Here is a 12,579-nt window from a genome sequence, read left to right on the forward strand (position 1 = left end):
ACAGTCTGTTGTCACACAAGGCACATACAAACCAGTACACAGAGTTTACAGTCAAATAAAACTGCCAGTTCACTCCCAGACTACCAGGACCAGAAAACAAATTTGGCAGAGGTAGTCTGAAAACAGAGTCATTAAAGAATTAATTCATCAAACTTAAGTCAATAAAAGGTTTGATAGAAAATTATATTCCCAGATAAATAATGCATCACTCTTGTATAGGGCTATATTTCTCCTCTCTCTCTCTCTCTCTCTCTCTCTCTCTCTCTCTCTTTCTCTCTCTCTGTTTCTGTCTCTCTCTCTGTCTTTTTCTCTCTCTGTCTCTGTCTCTGTCTCTCTCTCTCTTCCTTTCAATGACCACTTGATACTTGGATTTCTGTTTCTAAAACAAATTTTCAGATGTTACATTTTGTGACTTTTTATACAACCAATTATAAAACCATCTTATAATAATGCTTTAAAGTGCAACAAACAATTCATAATAGCTAAATCCTAGAAGCAGCCTATATATCCACCAACAGAAGAATGTGGTTTATTTACACAACAGAGTATGAGCCTACTACAAAGAACAATAAACTTGAATCATTTGTAGAAAAATGGATGCACCTGAGACCATAATATTAAGTGAAATAAATCAGACACACAAGCTTAAAATTTCTTGGTTTAGCTTATATGAGAAACTCAAATTATAAATAAAGAACAAAATAAAACAGACAAAAGGAACTGGGCAAGTAGATCTTTTCAGATGGAAAAGGGATCAAGACACAGAGGAGAGAGTAGGGAAAGGGCATGAAAAAAGGAATTAAGATATGTTATGTACCTGTACCAATCCCACACAAGGAGTGTAAATATGTACTGTACATAGATACTAATAAAAAGGTAAAGAAAAAATAAAGTGCAATCAACTGTAATAAGCTTGGCAAAATGTTGACGATTATTAAAGCTGGATGATGGTTACATGTGGACTGATATTATTATATTTTTTATATATTCAAAACTAGCTAAGGAAATTCTCATAATCAGGAAAGACTTTTTAGACCTGAATGTAAAACATTTGTCATGCATTTATACTGCTCAGATTTTTTCACTTAAGAGAATAAGTTGGCAACTGAATTCAGGTAATAACCAAATCATTTATTATTTAAATCAAAGCTGTTACTTAAATCCCTTCTGCTTTGAAATGAACCTTGCTGGAAGCAGACCTCTGCTGTTTTTTCCCCATTTCTCCTTTCTTGGTAATACTGTCCTACTTCACACTTGGAAATGTGCCTCACCCATCTCATGTGCTATTTATTGGTGGGCTGTCAGTCATCCAGCTAAGTAACAGCCATCTGACAAATTTACAGCAAATCTGACTCCCTTCCAAGGAACACAAACCCTGAGACAATCACTGAATGAAAACAGAACTGAGTCATTTCAACAACTGAGCTTTAAGATTCACTCCTGATTGGTCACACTAAGATGCCACAGTTGTAACACTTCGTATTCTTACTGAGAATGATAAATGATTACATTTTCCCCTTGATTCTGCAAGTTTTACAAAACCCTCCCAAATACCCTTCATTCTATTAGTCAGAAATTGAGTATTCAAAATATCTAGTTCTGAGAACCTACCTTATCAAGCAGACACTGTTAGAAACAGCAGATAAGTGTAGTACAACGAACGTCCACAATGTGAGACCTCAGCTTTTTGTCTAAGTATTGTAACTTTACTAAAAAGGATAATCTGTTCCCTGAACTTAACACTGTATGGACAAGGTACCCATTAAAGGTAACATCATGCCTGGCATGGGACACACCTTTGTAATCCCAGCCCGCTCAAGCCTGCCTAACATCAAACCTAGCCTGGGTAGTTTAGCTGCACAGCAAGACTGTCTTAAAATAAGAAATAAAGAAAAGATTGGGATGTAGCTCAGTGCTAAGGCCGTGGGTTCAATTCTCAGTACTAGGGGATAAAAGAAGTAACTCCAATATACTCACTTTCACTATTTACTAAAGGAAGAACCTTTTTTCTTTTCTTTTTTTTTTTTTTTTTTTTTTTTTTTTTTCCCTAAAAAAATCAAAGAAGAGCTGCATAAAATTAAGCATAGTTTTAGGATTTCATAGTGGAAGTAAAGTGAAGCCTCAGTTACCTCATTAAATACTCAAGTAATAAAAGAACTGCTTGAGAAAACTTGGGCTGGAGATACAGCTCAGTGATACAGCATATGCCTGGCCTGCACAAGGTTCTGAGTTCAGTTCCAGACATGAAAAGGGAAGAGAGGAAGGAAGGAGAGAGGAGAAGAGAAGCAAGGAAAGGGGAGGAAAAGAGAGCGGAGAGCTGAGGGGAGGAGCGGGGAAAGAACAGGGACCCACCACAGGGCATGTCTGTTTAGGCAATAGGAATTACAGGTTTGAATTCCTGACTCCCAGAAGTAACTGTAGTGTCGCTGTGTCAAGACGTAACCATCAGTCAAACCAACCGAGCCAGATTTCCTGAAAGACCTATGAGAACTTCCTTGACCACTAACAACAGGTTACAGACATAAACAGATCCAGAGTAACTTCTTTTTCCAGGAACAGGGCTGTCACAAGGTGAAGCAAAGAGAAGGCACATTTGTTTTTTAGCTCAAGAGTTTAAATTTTAAGAGAATAAAACATTAAATAAGATATTTACTAACAGCCTTTAGAAAGATGGCTGAAAACAGTCAGGATTCAGGCTGGTACAGAATTCCAGTTGTATCATTCACTAGCTATATGATTTAGGCAAGTTATTTAAACTCTCTGTGCCTCTATTTCTTTATCCGTAAAATGGGGATAATAATATAAAGTTTACATCTTGAATTACAGTAAAGACTAAACGAGTTAATCAAGGAAGCGTACTAGGAACACTCCCTGGCACATCATAAATGATTGCAACCACATAAACGATTGCAATTTATTATGGGCCGAATGTTTATTGCCGCCCAAACTCAGTGTTGAAGCCTAACCCCTCATGTGGGTGTCAGGAAGCGAGGACTTTAGGTGGTGATTATGTTTAGAGCAGGCCACAAGAGGAGGCCTCCATGACAGGATTAGTGTCCTTAGAATGCTCTCTCCTCCACTTCCCCCACCTTCCCCTTCCTCCTTCCCTTCTTTTTGCCATAGGAAGATACAGTAACAAGGAAGTACCCCACTGACACCCGGGAAAAGAACCCTCACTAGGCACTTAGTCAGCCAGTCCCTGACCATGGACTGCTCAGTCTCTGGCACTGTGAGAAAGAAATGTCTGTTGTTTGAGATACTCAGTCTATGCCACTTCGTTACAGCAAAATCTGAGTTAAGACATAAGTATTTTACTTTAGTTTTTTTGTTTTGTTTTGTTTTGTTTTGTTTTATATTGAGGACCAACTCAGGACCTTCCACTTGCCAGGCAGGTGTTTGTGTCACTGAGCTACATCCCCAGCCCGAATTATTTTAGTTTTGTTATTATCAGAAGAATCTTTCAAAAGCAAAGATAGAAATACTTCATAAGGCCACAGAAAAGAAGAATAAAGTAGGCTACAATGGAGGAAAGTATAGTCAGAAGACAGCATCATCGGAGACCTGGGGTAAGAGCATGATCACAGAAAACAGAAAAGCTGGGCCTCCACTGTGGAAGAGTGACTCCAAAGGGGATTGATGGGGTGAGTCTATGTAGCGGGCTGTCGGGCATGAGAGAGTCTAGTATATCAAGATTCGCCTGCCTGGCAAGTGCAAGATCATGAGTTCAATCCCCGGTACAAAAAAAAAAAAAAAAATACTCTTATCCACTGGCAGTGAGCGATTTATTAGATACTTTAGAGCCAAGGTCTGGCTGTGTAAAGACAGCTCAGGAATCTGTCTCTTTTCGAAGAGAAAATAATACATATTTAAACCAAGAGGTCTGAAGAGGGCTGACAGCCAGGACTGCCCATGTAGCTAACAAGTGCCTTCACTTTGTTCACACCTCCCGTCCGGGTTGAATCAATGTCCCCTAAAGGCCCACATGTGTGGCAGCACTTTTTGGAGGTGCAGGGCCCCATGGGAGGGCTTTAGGGCGAGGAGGGCGTGACCTTGAAGAGGACTGTGGGACTCCAGCCTCTTCCTCTTCCTCATCTCTCAGGTCACAGGGAGAGCTGACCTCCTCCACCAGACGCTCCTGCAGTGGTGGGCTCCCTCCCTGCCGGCTCAGTGGCAATGAACCAGCCAGCAGCGGACAGAAACTGACAAAGCTGTGAGCCAAACAGTCCTTTACTCCTCTTGTGTTTACTTTAGGTAACAGTTTCAGCGACAGAAAGCTAATACAACCACCCTTATTTTTTCTTTTTCCAGCTCCTTTGCTTTGCCCTGAAATGGAAATTCTATGGCTATAACAGTTCAACATTTAAACAAGAAAAGCAGCGACAGACACGAGAGTATAATTGGTTACTTGAGGTAATAAATACCTCCTACCACCTAGCAAGAATCCTCCAGAAAAACCAACATTTTAGCAAGTGGGGTCACTCCCTTGATGGAAGATATTCACACAATATCTTAACTATTCTTAGGTGCACACTTATCCCGCTAACTCAGCTTGGGTATCCCACGCGCTAAGATACCAGCATCATCTGTTGCAGTAAATAAGCATGTGTGATTGTCACGCACTTGGCAATGGGGGTCTAAAATAACGTGCTGCTTGAAGTGTTAGTATAACTGCTTTATGCTCTCCTTCTAATGGCTCCCTTAAAGGTATTTCTATATTGAAAACTGAGGTCTAGTGAAATCTTGAGAGTCATTTAACCTGTTTCCCTCCTCCTCACACTTTACAGTAGACTATTGCGTGCTCTTGCAGATCTAACCAAAGAAGGAGCACTCTGAATCATTCTTTGTAAATCATTCTAGTGCAAGAAATCAACAATGATAGGGGCAAAATATTCTCCCAATCTTATCTAAACCACTCTGTGTCAGCTTCAGCCAATCTCTTCATGTTCTGCCTCCAGCAGAAATGGGTAACTGCAATCACTTCCCTCTTTACAAATCATTCTCCATTCATGCTAGATGGGGAGACTGCATGCAAGGTAAGAGGGGCTGTGCTGCAGGTGAATAAGAGAAGGGTTCCAGGGGCTCAGAATGATGTAACCTTATCACATGAGAGTTAAGCGGGAGATCCTCTGCAAAAGGCTGCGGAATACAGGTATGGAGTCAGGCAGTTGCCAAGGTGTGCACAGTTCCTTGGACCCCCCACACACCGCTACATAGTAACTTTAACTCGTCTACAAAACCAGTAAGTGTGTCTGGATCCAGTGCAGCCACATCCAAGCATATTAAGGGCAAGCGCCTGCTAGCCCATCATGCAACACATTTGGTTTCTGCTATGCTCCAGGCCTCCAAACATACAATAATGTGTTACACTAGCTGAAATCATAATACTCAAGCCATTTGGCCCTCTGCTTTTTTTCATTTGTATTATAAACAGCTTTCCATGTTTCTGCATAGTTTTAGTAATTGTTGTTTTCATGTTTCCTACCAGAATAGCATAAATATTTAAAGAGCAGCACAGATGAGTTGAGGACTATATTCCTAACTTTATTACATAATTAGAGTTTTAAAGCACTTAACAGGCTCACCTACGAAATGAAAGGCATAACAGTGTGGTCTACAAGGTCCCTTAGAACTCAGCTCTTTTGAAGGATTAAATCAGCCCTTTCTGGTACACTCAATTTAAAACCAATAAAACTCCCTTAGGATTATAAATTCATTAAATCCCTCAAGCAGATTATGCTACAAAAACAGGCATTTCTGATTTGCAAAAGCATACTAAGCAGTATATACCATTTGGAGGGAGATTGTTGGAATTTTGTGACACAAAAGAGGGTTAAAATTTTAAGCCATGTTTGAACAGGAGATAATCGCATTGCCAGGAATTCATTAATGGCACTTGATGTTGATATTGTTAAGCACCTTTACTCAGGCATAATTTATGCAATAAATTCACTTGTTTTAAATCCGTATAATTCAGTAACTTTAGTATACACAGAGTGCATGACAATCTAATGTTAAGGCACTTCTGTCATCCCCCAAAGAAACTTGTGTCCACCTGTGGTCACTCCATGTTTCCACCCAGAGCCCTCAGCAGCCACTGGCTGACATCCTGTACCTATCAACAAACTGTCCCGAAACGTCCTCCACGGGAAACCACACAGTCTCCAGCCTTTTGTGCTGGTGTTCTTTCACTTAGCATGAAATGACTGTGTTGTGTTCTGTCTTCTTTCCTTTTCTCGATCTTCCTCTCATCACACTAAACTCTTCCACTGTCACTGAGGACAAAAATGACCCTAAACAGGAGATAGGTTGAATAAATAATATGTATATGCACACAAGGAGATACTGTGTAGTATAAATGTGAAACCTCCATCAGTTGACAAAAATCACGTAATCTGTAGGAGACGCTAGGTGAAGTGTAAGTCAGCAGATACAAGCATGTTACCTAGCCAGGCATGGTGGCACATGCCTGTAATCTTAGCAATCAGGTGGCTGAGGCAGGAAGATTGCCATGAGTTCAAGAACAGCCTGGGCTACATAGTGAGTTCAAGGCTAGCCTGAACTAAGTGGGACCATGTCTTAGAACACCAAAAATAAATAAATATGCTACATTCTGTACAAGAAAAAAAAGGAAATTTTTAAAAATACACAAATAACTACTTATCATCACAAAAAGAAACAAGGATAAATCAAAGACCAGGAAAAGCTAGGCATGGTGGTGCATAACTATAATCCCAGCTCTCAGAGGCTGAGGCAGGAGGATTGCTGCCAGTTTGAGGCCAAACTGGATTACACGGCAAGACCTTATCTTAAAGGGGGGGGGGGGGGCAGGAAAACTGGTTGCCTATTAGAGAAGTGGAGAATCTGACAAAAACAATACACAGGATGTTACACAATCTTTATCCTTTTTCCAGTGTTCTTACACTTAGCGTAATGTTTTTAGGTTCCTAAAATGATGGTGTTGTGTTCCCTCTTCTTTTCTTTCCTCTAAAGGAAGAGGCACCTCTCTTAGTATCCTACACATTTAAAATTAAACTTAAAGCAGAAAGAAGAGACAGGAGAATGAAAATAGAAAGCAATGCATATGTATACACAACCCAGAAAGTAATCTACACACACATGTATTTACTTGTGCATATCTTTATGTACCTACATGTGTTTTCTAGCTCCGTCCTTTGAAATGGATAAAAAGGAAAATCACCTCTGCTCCAAAGGTCACCCTGAGACACATTTCGCATACAAAGTCTAGTCACACTCCACACCTACTTTGGGTCATCAATCACCGAACTTCGTGTCAGTAGCAAAACAAAATAAAACAAACAAACAAAAAAGAAAGTGTCCAGGTTCATTACATGAGAATCTTTTCAGCAAAAAAAATTACATGAAAATATGAATTGATAGCTTGGTAGGTTCCACAGATTAGAGAAAATCTGAATAAATGAAAGGAATTAGCTTCTGCAAACAATTTCGTTTCTATATGGGAAAAGCTCCAAATAATGCAAAAGTTTCTGGAAAAAAAAGAAAAGAAAGGGAAATTTCCCAAAACGTCAGAAAAGTAAAGGGATGTTTGTTTAATTTTTAGCACAAAACAAAACTTTATTTTGGTACACAGTAGGCGCTAAGGTACCCAGTTTCCAGGCATTGCAGCTGGCTGACAGTCGGTCCATAGTTTTAGAGCCACGGGGAAGAAGGAATACGAGCTCTGGTTTCAGCATGGTCACTGTGACTATCTTTTTTTCATCTAAACAGGCACTTTCCCTCTAAGTTTTGTGAGCTTCCAAAACAGCTGATCTTGCTTTCAAAGATGTTACTTTATATTTCAATAAAGACAAGTTTCTGGTTCTTCTGAAAATCTCTAAATTAAAAAAAAAAAACAATCGATAGCTGAATGTCTCACTGCAGACATGAATTTTTCTTAAATGTTCTTTGTTTCTTAAATATTACCACTGTCACTGAAAATGGCTTCCCTTGAAGAGCTGCCCCAGCCAGGAGCTGGGCCTCAGCGTCAGATACCAGCCTCTGAGTACCAAGGTGAGCTCCACTCTACTAAGTCAAGATTCTTCCCAGTAAAGAGCACACCGTGGAGTTCATTGATGTCTTCTTTCATTGCTTAAAACACTGCTGCAGAGAAGACAAAACTGTTATAGAAACTAATGTGTTAGTAGTAACATTTTTGGAATTGTTGTGGAAATCTTGAAAGAATTTAGGTCAAACAAAAGGGTAAAAGGAATTAATAAACAATTTTTTAAATGTCAAAACCCTTTCTCAAGAACTTTATGAAAGCCTTCCACATGTTTTTTTTTTAACGAGAGCCATTTTATGTGTAACAATTGTTTCTTTTCCATAATTGTTTGCTCTGGGAAACAAATGAAATACTAATGAGAATTCAAAACAACATAGTTTTGTTGGTTTTATTTAATGTTGCCCCATGGGAGGAGGGATATACACTAATTTTAAAATACTAAATTTAGTTCCATCTAATAGGTCAAGAATTTCCTACTTCAACACAAGATCAGAAGTGACAGTGTCATCACCATTCTGTAATATGGTTTATAGTAAACAATATTTTCCTAAAAAAAATAAAAATGGACTCTGTTCCATTATTTATTCAGGGATACGACACTGTACTGGAGATGAGGGAACAAAGTTCTCAGGTCACAATAAGCCCCAGCCTCCGTGTAAGAGAACATGGCCTCTACTATAGCTCTCTCCCTTTCTCCCCCCAGATGTACACAAAGTCAGTCTTGAACATGTGGTCACAAAGCCTTCGCGCAGGCCAGCCAGTCAGGACCTCGTAGGATAGGCTTTAGATGTGTTTAGTTGGTTTGTTTGTGTAAGTCTCCCGGGGGTTTCTCTGTGCATTCAGAGTTAACACTGTCAATATATATTATGACTTATTTCTAATAAACCTCACGTGAGATAGCAGATACTTAGTTCCCCCTCACTGAGGCATGAATGAAATAGACTAGAAAGAGTGAAGAGCACGTTGGGCAACATACAGCCAAGCCTTGAATTAGGTCCCATGTGCCCCAAAACAGGGCTCTCTGTTTCACTGTGCATAATAACATCCACATTCTAATCCTGAGGGGCTCCACTGACTGACATCACTGGCAAGCCTTTTGAGGCTGCTCATTTATTTGTTTGTTGAGATAAAATATCACTATATAGCCCAACCTGGCCTCGAATTCTTAATGATTCTCCTGCCTCAGCCTCTCAAGTGCTGTGATTACAGATATGTACCACCACCCCAGCTAGCAAGTCTTTAAACACTTGACTCCAATTTTCTCATTCAGAAAAATAAGGGATCAGTTTTACTGGTTCTTCAGACCCTTCTGACCAAATACTGGGAGTCAACAATACACGAGGTCTAGTTTTTAGAAACTTAGGTATCACTATGATATCACTGCTTGGGAATTTCAAGATGCATAGGAAATATGTGAAAAACTAACCATAAAATTGTGGATGGGATGTGAGGGGTGGGGCAATAAGCACTAGGTGGAGAAGGGATGGGTATGTGTGATGAACACTTGAGTTTAAAAAAAAAACTTATTCTTCTAGGTCTCTTTTTCTCCCCAGTCCAAAAGTGTCAGTAAAGTGAATTAACCGGCCTCTATTCACCACATTAGAAATTATACCTGAATACTTATTCCTAGTAAGTAGAAAGACACTTCTCCCAGACTCCCTAGCTGCTTCTCGGTGGTACTGAGCAAGGGATAATTTATTCAGCTGCATCCACAAAGCTTCGTCTTCCTTAAGACAGTAAAAAATATGTTCTTTTTGTTCTACAAGGACTTCTCTATGAAAGCCACAGAAGAATTTTTACTGGGCATGTTAAAAATAAAAAGTATAGCTTTACCCACTAATTTCAAAGCATTAGTTTAGAGTTTGAGCAATGATAGCATCAAAACAAAATGCTATAAAAGGAAAGTATATGCGGCTGCTTGGAGGCAGAAGCTGAGCGAGTTCACTGGACAAACTCGGCTTCTCCTGAAGTGGCAGCTGATGTCCAGCCATGTCTTTACTTAAGGTACAGACTCCAAGACCATATCTCCAGAGTGCTCTGTGGTATGAGAATCTGCATCTTAAAATTTCTCCTTGGTAATTCGGAGTCCCATTTAAGTTTGGAAACCAAAGCTCAGGGACCCAACAGTGATCCTCTTACTGGACCGGCCTGTGAGTAAAAGCCAATCACGGTTTCTCAGGAACAGCACTGGGCCGTCCTCTGGGAATTTTTAATGAAAGAAGTAAAGATCCATTGCTCAGCTACAAACCTGGACACTAGCACAAGCTTCCTCACTGCTGATAAAACATGAAATTTTCCAGTTAAAGCAAGGGTTAAAAGACGTGAGATCTCAACGTGCAAAAGATCTTTATCATCATTTCTTCTCTGTTGGTTGGGAGTGGGAGGAGGAGGAATCATTTCAATCTGCTCTCATCTGGGCTTAGTGCTGCTGTCAGTTCTGGGCCCTCCTGAGCAGTCATCATTTCATCTGACTTCACCCACCCCCTCACCCAGGAGCATCCCTGAAAAGCAAGACCCCCTCCACAGGTCACTCACATGGTGTGCACACCTACTAAACAGAGATTAAATATATATATTCATTGCTGTCACTTCCCAAAGGCACACTGCTCTTTCCATTTACCTATTATTTCATTGCATTTTAAAAGGGAATGTTTATTCTGCATCCAGCGAATTCATATATTCCATGTAAATCCCAGTTGTTAAACTGAGTCCCTATTTCCTTCACCAACTACAGGTCCATTAATGTGATCCTTTCGTATCAAAACAGCAACAAAACAAGTCCAGAAAAGGGGAGAGGAGCTCACCTGATTTCATGCAAACTGACCTAATTTTGTGCACAGATGTCCTAATTCTGCAAGTCTTTGCAGCTCTCACACTACAGAAAAACAGAAATGGAAGAAGAAATCACAGTTTTTTCAGAAAACAGCTAAGCCGTGTTCCCCTTCCTCCCAAAGTGTTTACTGCGCAGGGACCAACGTTTCCCAGGGGTGAGAAGTATCAGCTGCACCCACCCATAACCAGCTGGAAAGCCAGTTGTATGGCGTCAGAGGCAGGCAGCTCACTTCTGTGCAGGTGTTTTTGTTTAGAAAAATTAATTCACCCTAAAGGCATAAAAATAGATATGTGTGGTAGAATTCCCCAGGGTTACAAAAATCATCTGTCCTTATCCAAACCTTTGTCCTACTATCATAAGCTTCCTTAAAAAAAAAACCACTTAAATGCCACAAAAACATCACTGAGTAGCTGAGCTCTCACCACAGCTTAGTTGTGACGTTTTGAAGTTGTTATCCCAAATCAGTATTCTACAGATCTGAAAAATCATATTTTTAAAGTAGAAAAATCTAAAATAGAAGAAAAGACAAACACTGAAAACCTCTCATAAGCAAAGTATTCATCTGTAATCAGAGCAGATGTGCTCTAACATTTTCTAAATAGTTCCACAGGAAAAAGGGCTAGCATTCAAACTTTAACCCTCTGAAGGCAGCATGATGGGGCATTCCCAGAATCCCAGCACTTGGGAAGCTAAGGCAGGAGGGTCTCCACTGAGTCTGAGGTTAGTCTGGACTGTGTTTTGGTTTTCCCTCTCAAAAAGCACAAAGAAGAAGAAGGGGGAGGGGATCTTTAACCCCTCTTAACCCTTTAATCATCTGGATAAAAGATTTTTGAGTTTCTGTGCATTCAAGAATAATTACACAAACACATGCATATGCTTCTGCATATAAACATTCACACATTTATTCAGCAGTACAAGAATAGCCACATACAAGAATAATCAGGTCTAGAAGTGTCCAAGATTATTGGTGGGGTATTTCAAGTAAAACATGAGAAATATGCAAGAATTGGTAAAGTAAATGAAAAAATACCACAAGGTCAGAAGGAGGGTTAGGGATGGATGAATGGAGGGAGGGAGAGAGAGACAGAGATAGACAGAGAGACACACAGAGAAAGAGAGACAGAGACCATGAGGCACACAGAAAGAGAGAAGAGGCACAGAGACAGAGAAGTAATTAACGGAATGGAGGTTGGAACTAGAAGGAGCTACCAAAAGCAAAACTTTTAACACTGCACAGAGGGCCAGAAAGAAAGTGTGAAAAGATGACAGAGAACTAGGAGTCCAGGGAAAAGGGGAGATGGAGGAGAAGTGGTGAGCACTGCAGAAGCCCTCGGTGTCAGAAACAGAACACCAGGGGAGCATCTCACCCCAACACTGGCAGGTCAGGGAAAAGCAGGATGTGTGTTCCAGCCACCACAGTCTCCACAGACTGAGACACACAAGCAATGCCGTGTAACCAAGCCTGTTCTCCGAGACACCATCCCACAGTAAGAGCCCCACTTTGTCTCAGGCAGGCAAGGGAGAGGTGCCCTGATGAGAAGGATGCCGAGGTTAACACCAGGCAGAAGCACTCATGCAGGCCCTAAATAGAACTAAAAGCAAACAGACTGAGTGAAAATATCTGCAAACATATATAATAATAAATGATTAATATCTATAATATAAAGGGCACCTACAAGAAAAAAATCAACAATATAATTGATAGGGGAAAAGACATAAAGAGAAA

The 12,579-nt window shown here is 40.2% G+C and overlaps 1 protein-coding gene across 8 annotated transcripts in view; it reads right to left on the bottom strand.

The window, feature by feature from the left end:
- Positions 1-12,579, bottom strand: part of Plch1 (phospholipase C eta 1) — a 267,872-nt gene that overhangs the window by 109,072 nt on the left and 146,221 nt on the right. The window lies entirely within an intron of this gene.

Source organism: Cavia porcellus, unplaced genomic scaffold (assembly GCF_034190915.1).
Source record: "Cavia porcellus strain 051 isolate PalLab524CR breed Dunkin Hartley unplaced genomic scaffold, mCavPor4.1 scaffold_5, whole genome shotgun sequence".
NCBI classification, from domain to species: Eukaryota; Metazoa; Chordata; class Mammalia; order Rodentia; family Caviidae; genus Cavia; species Cavia porcellus.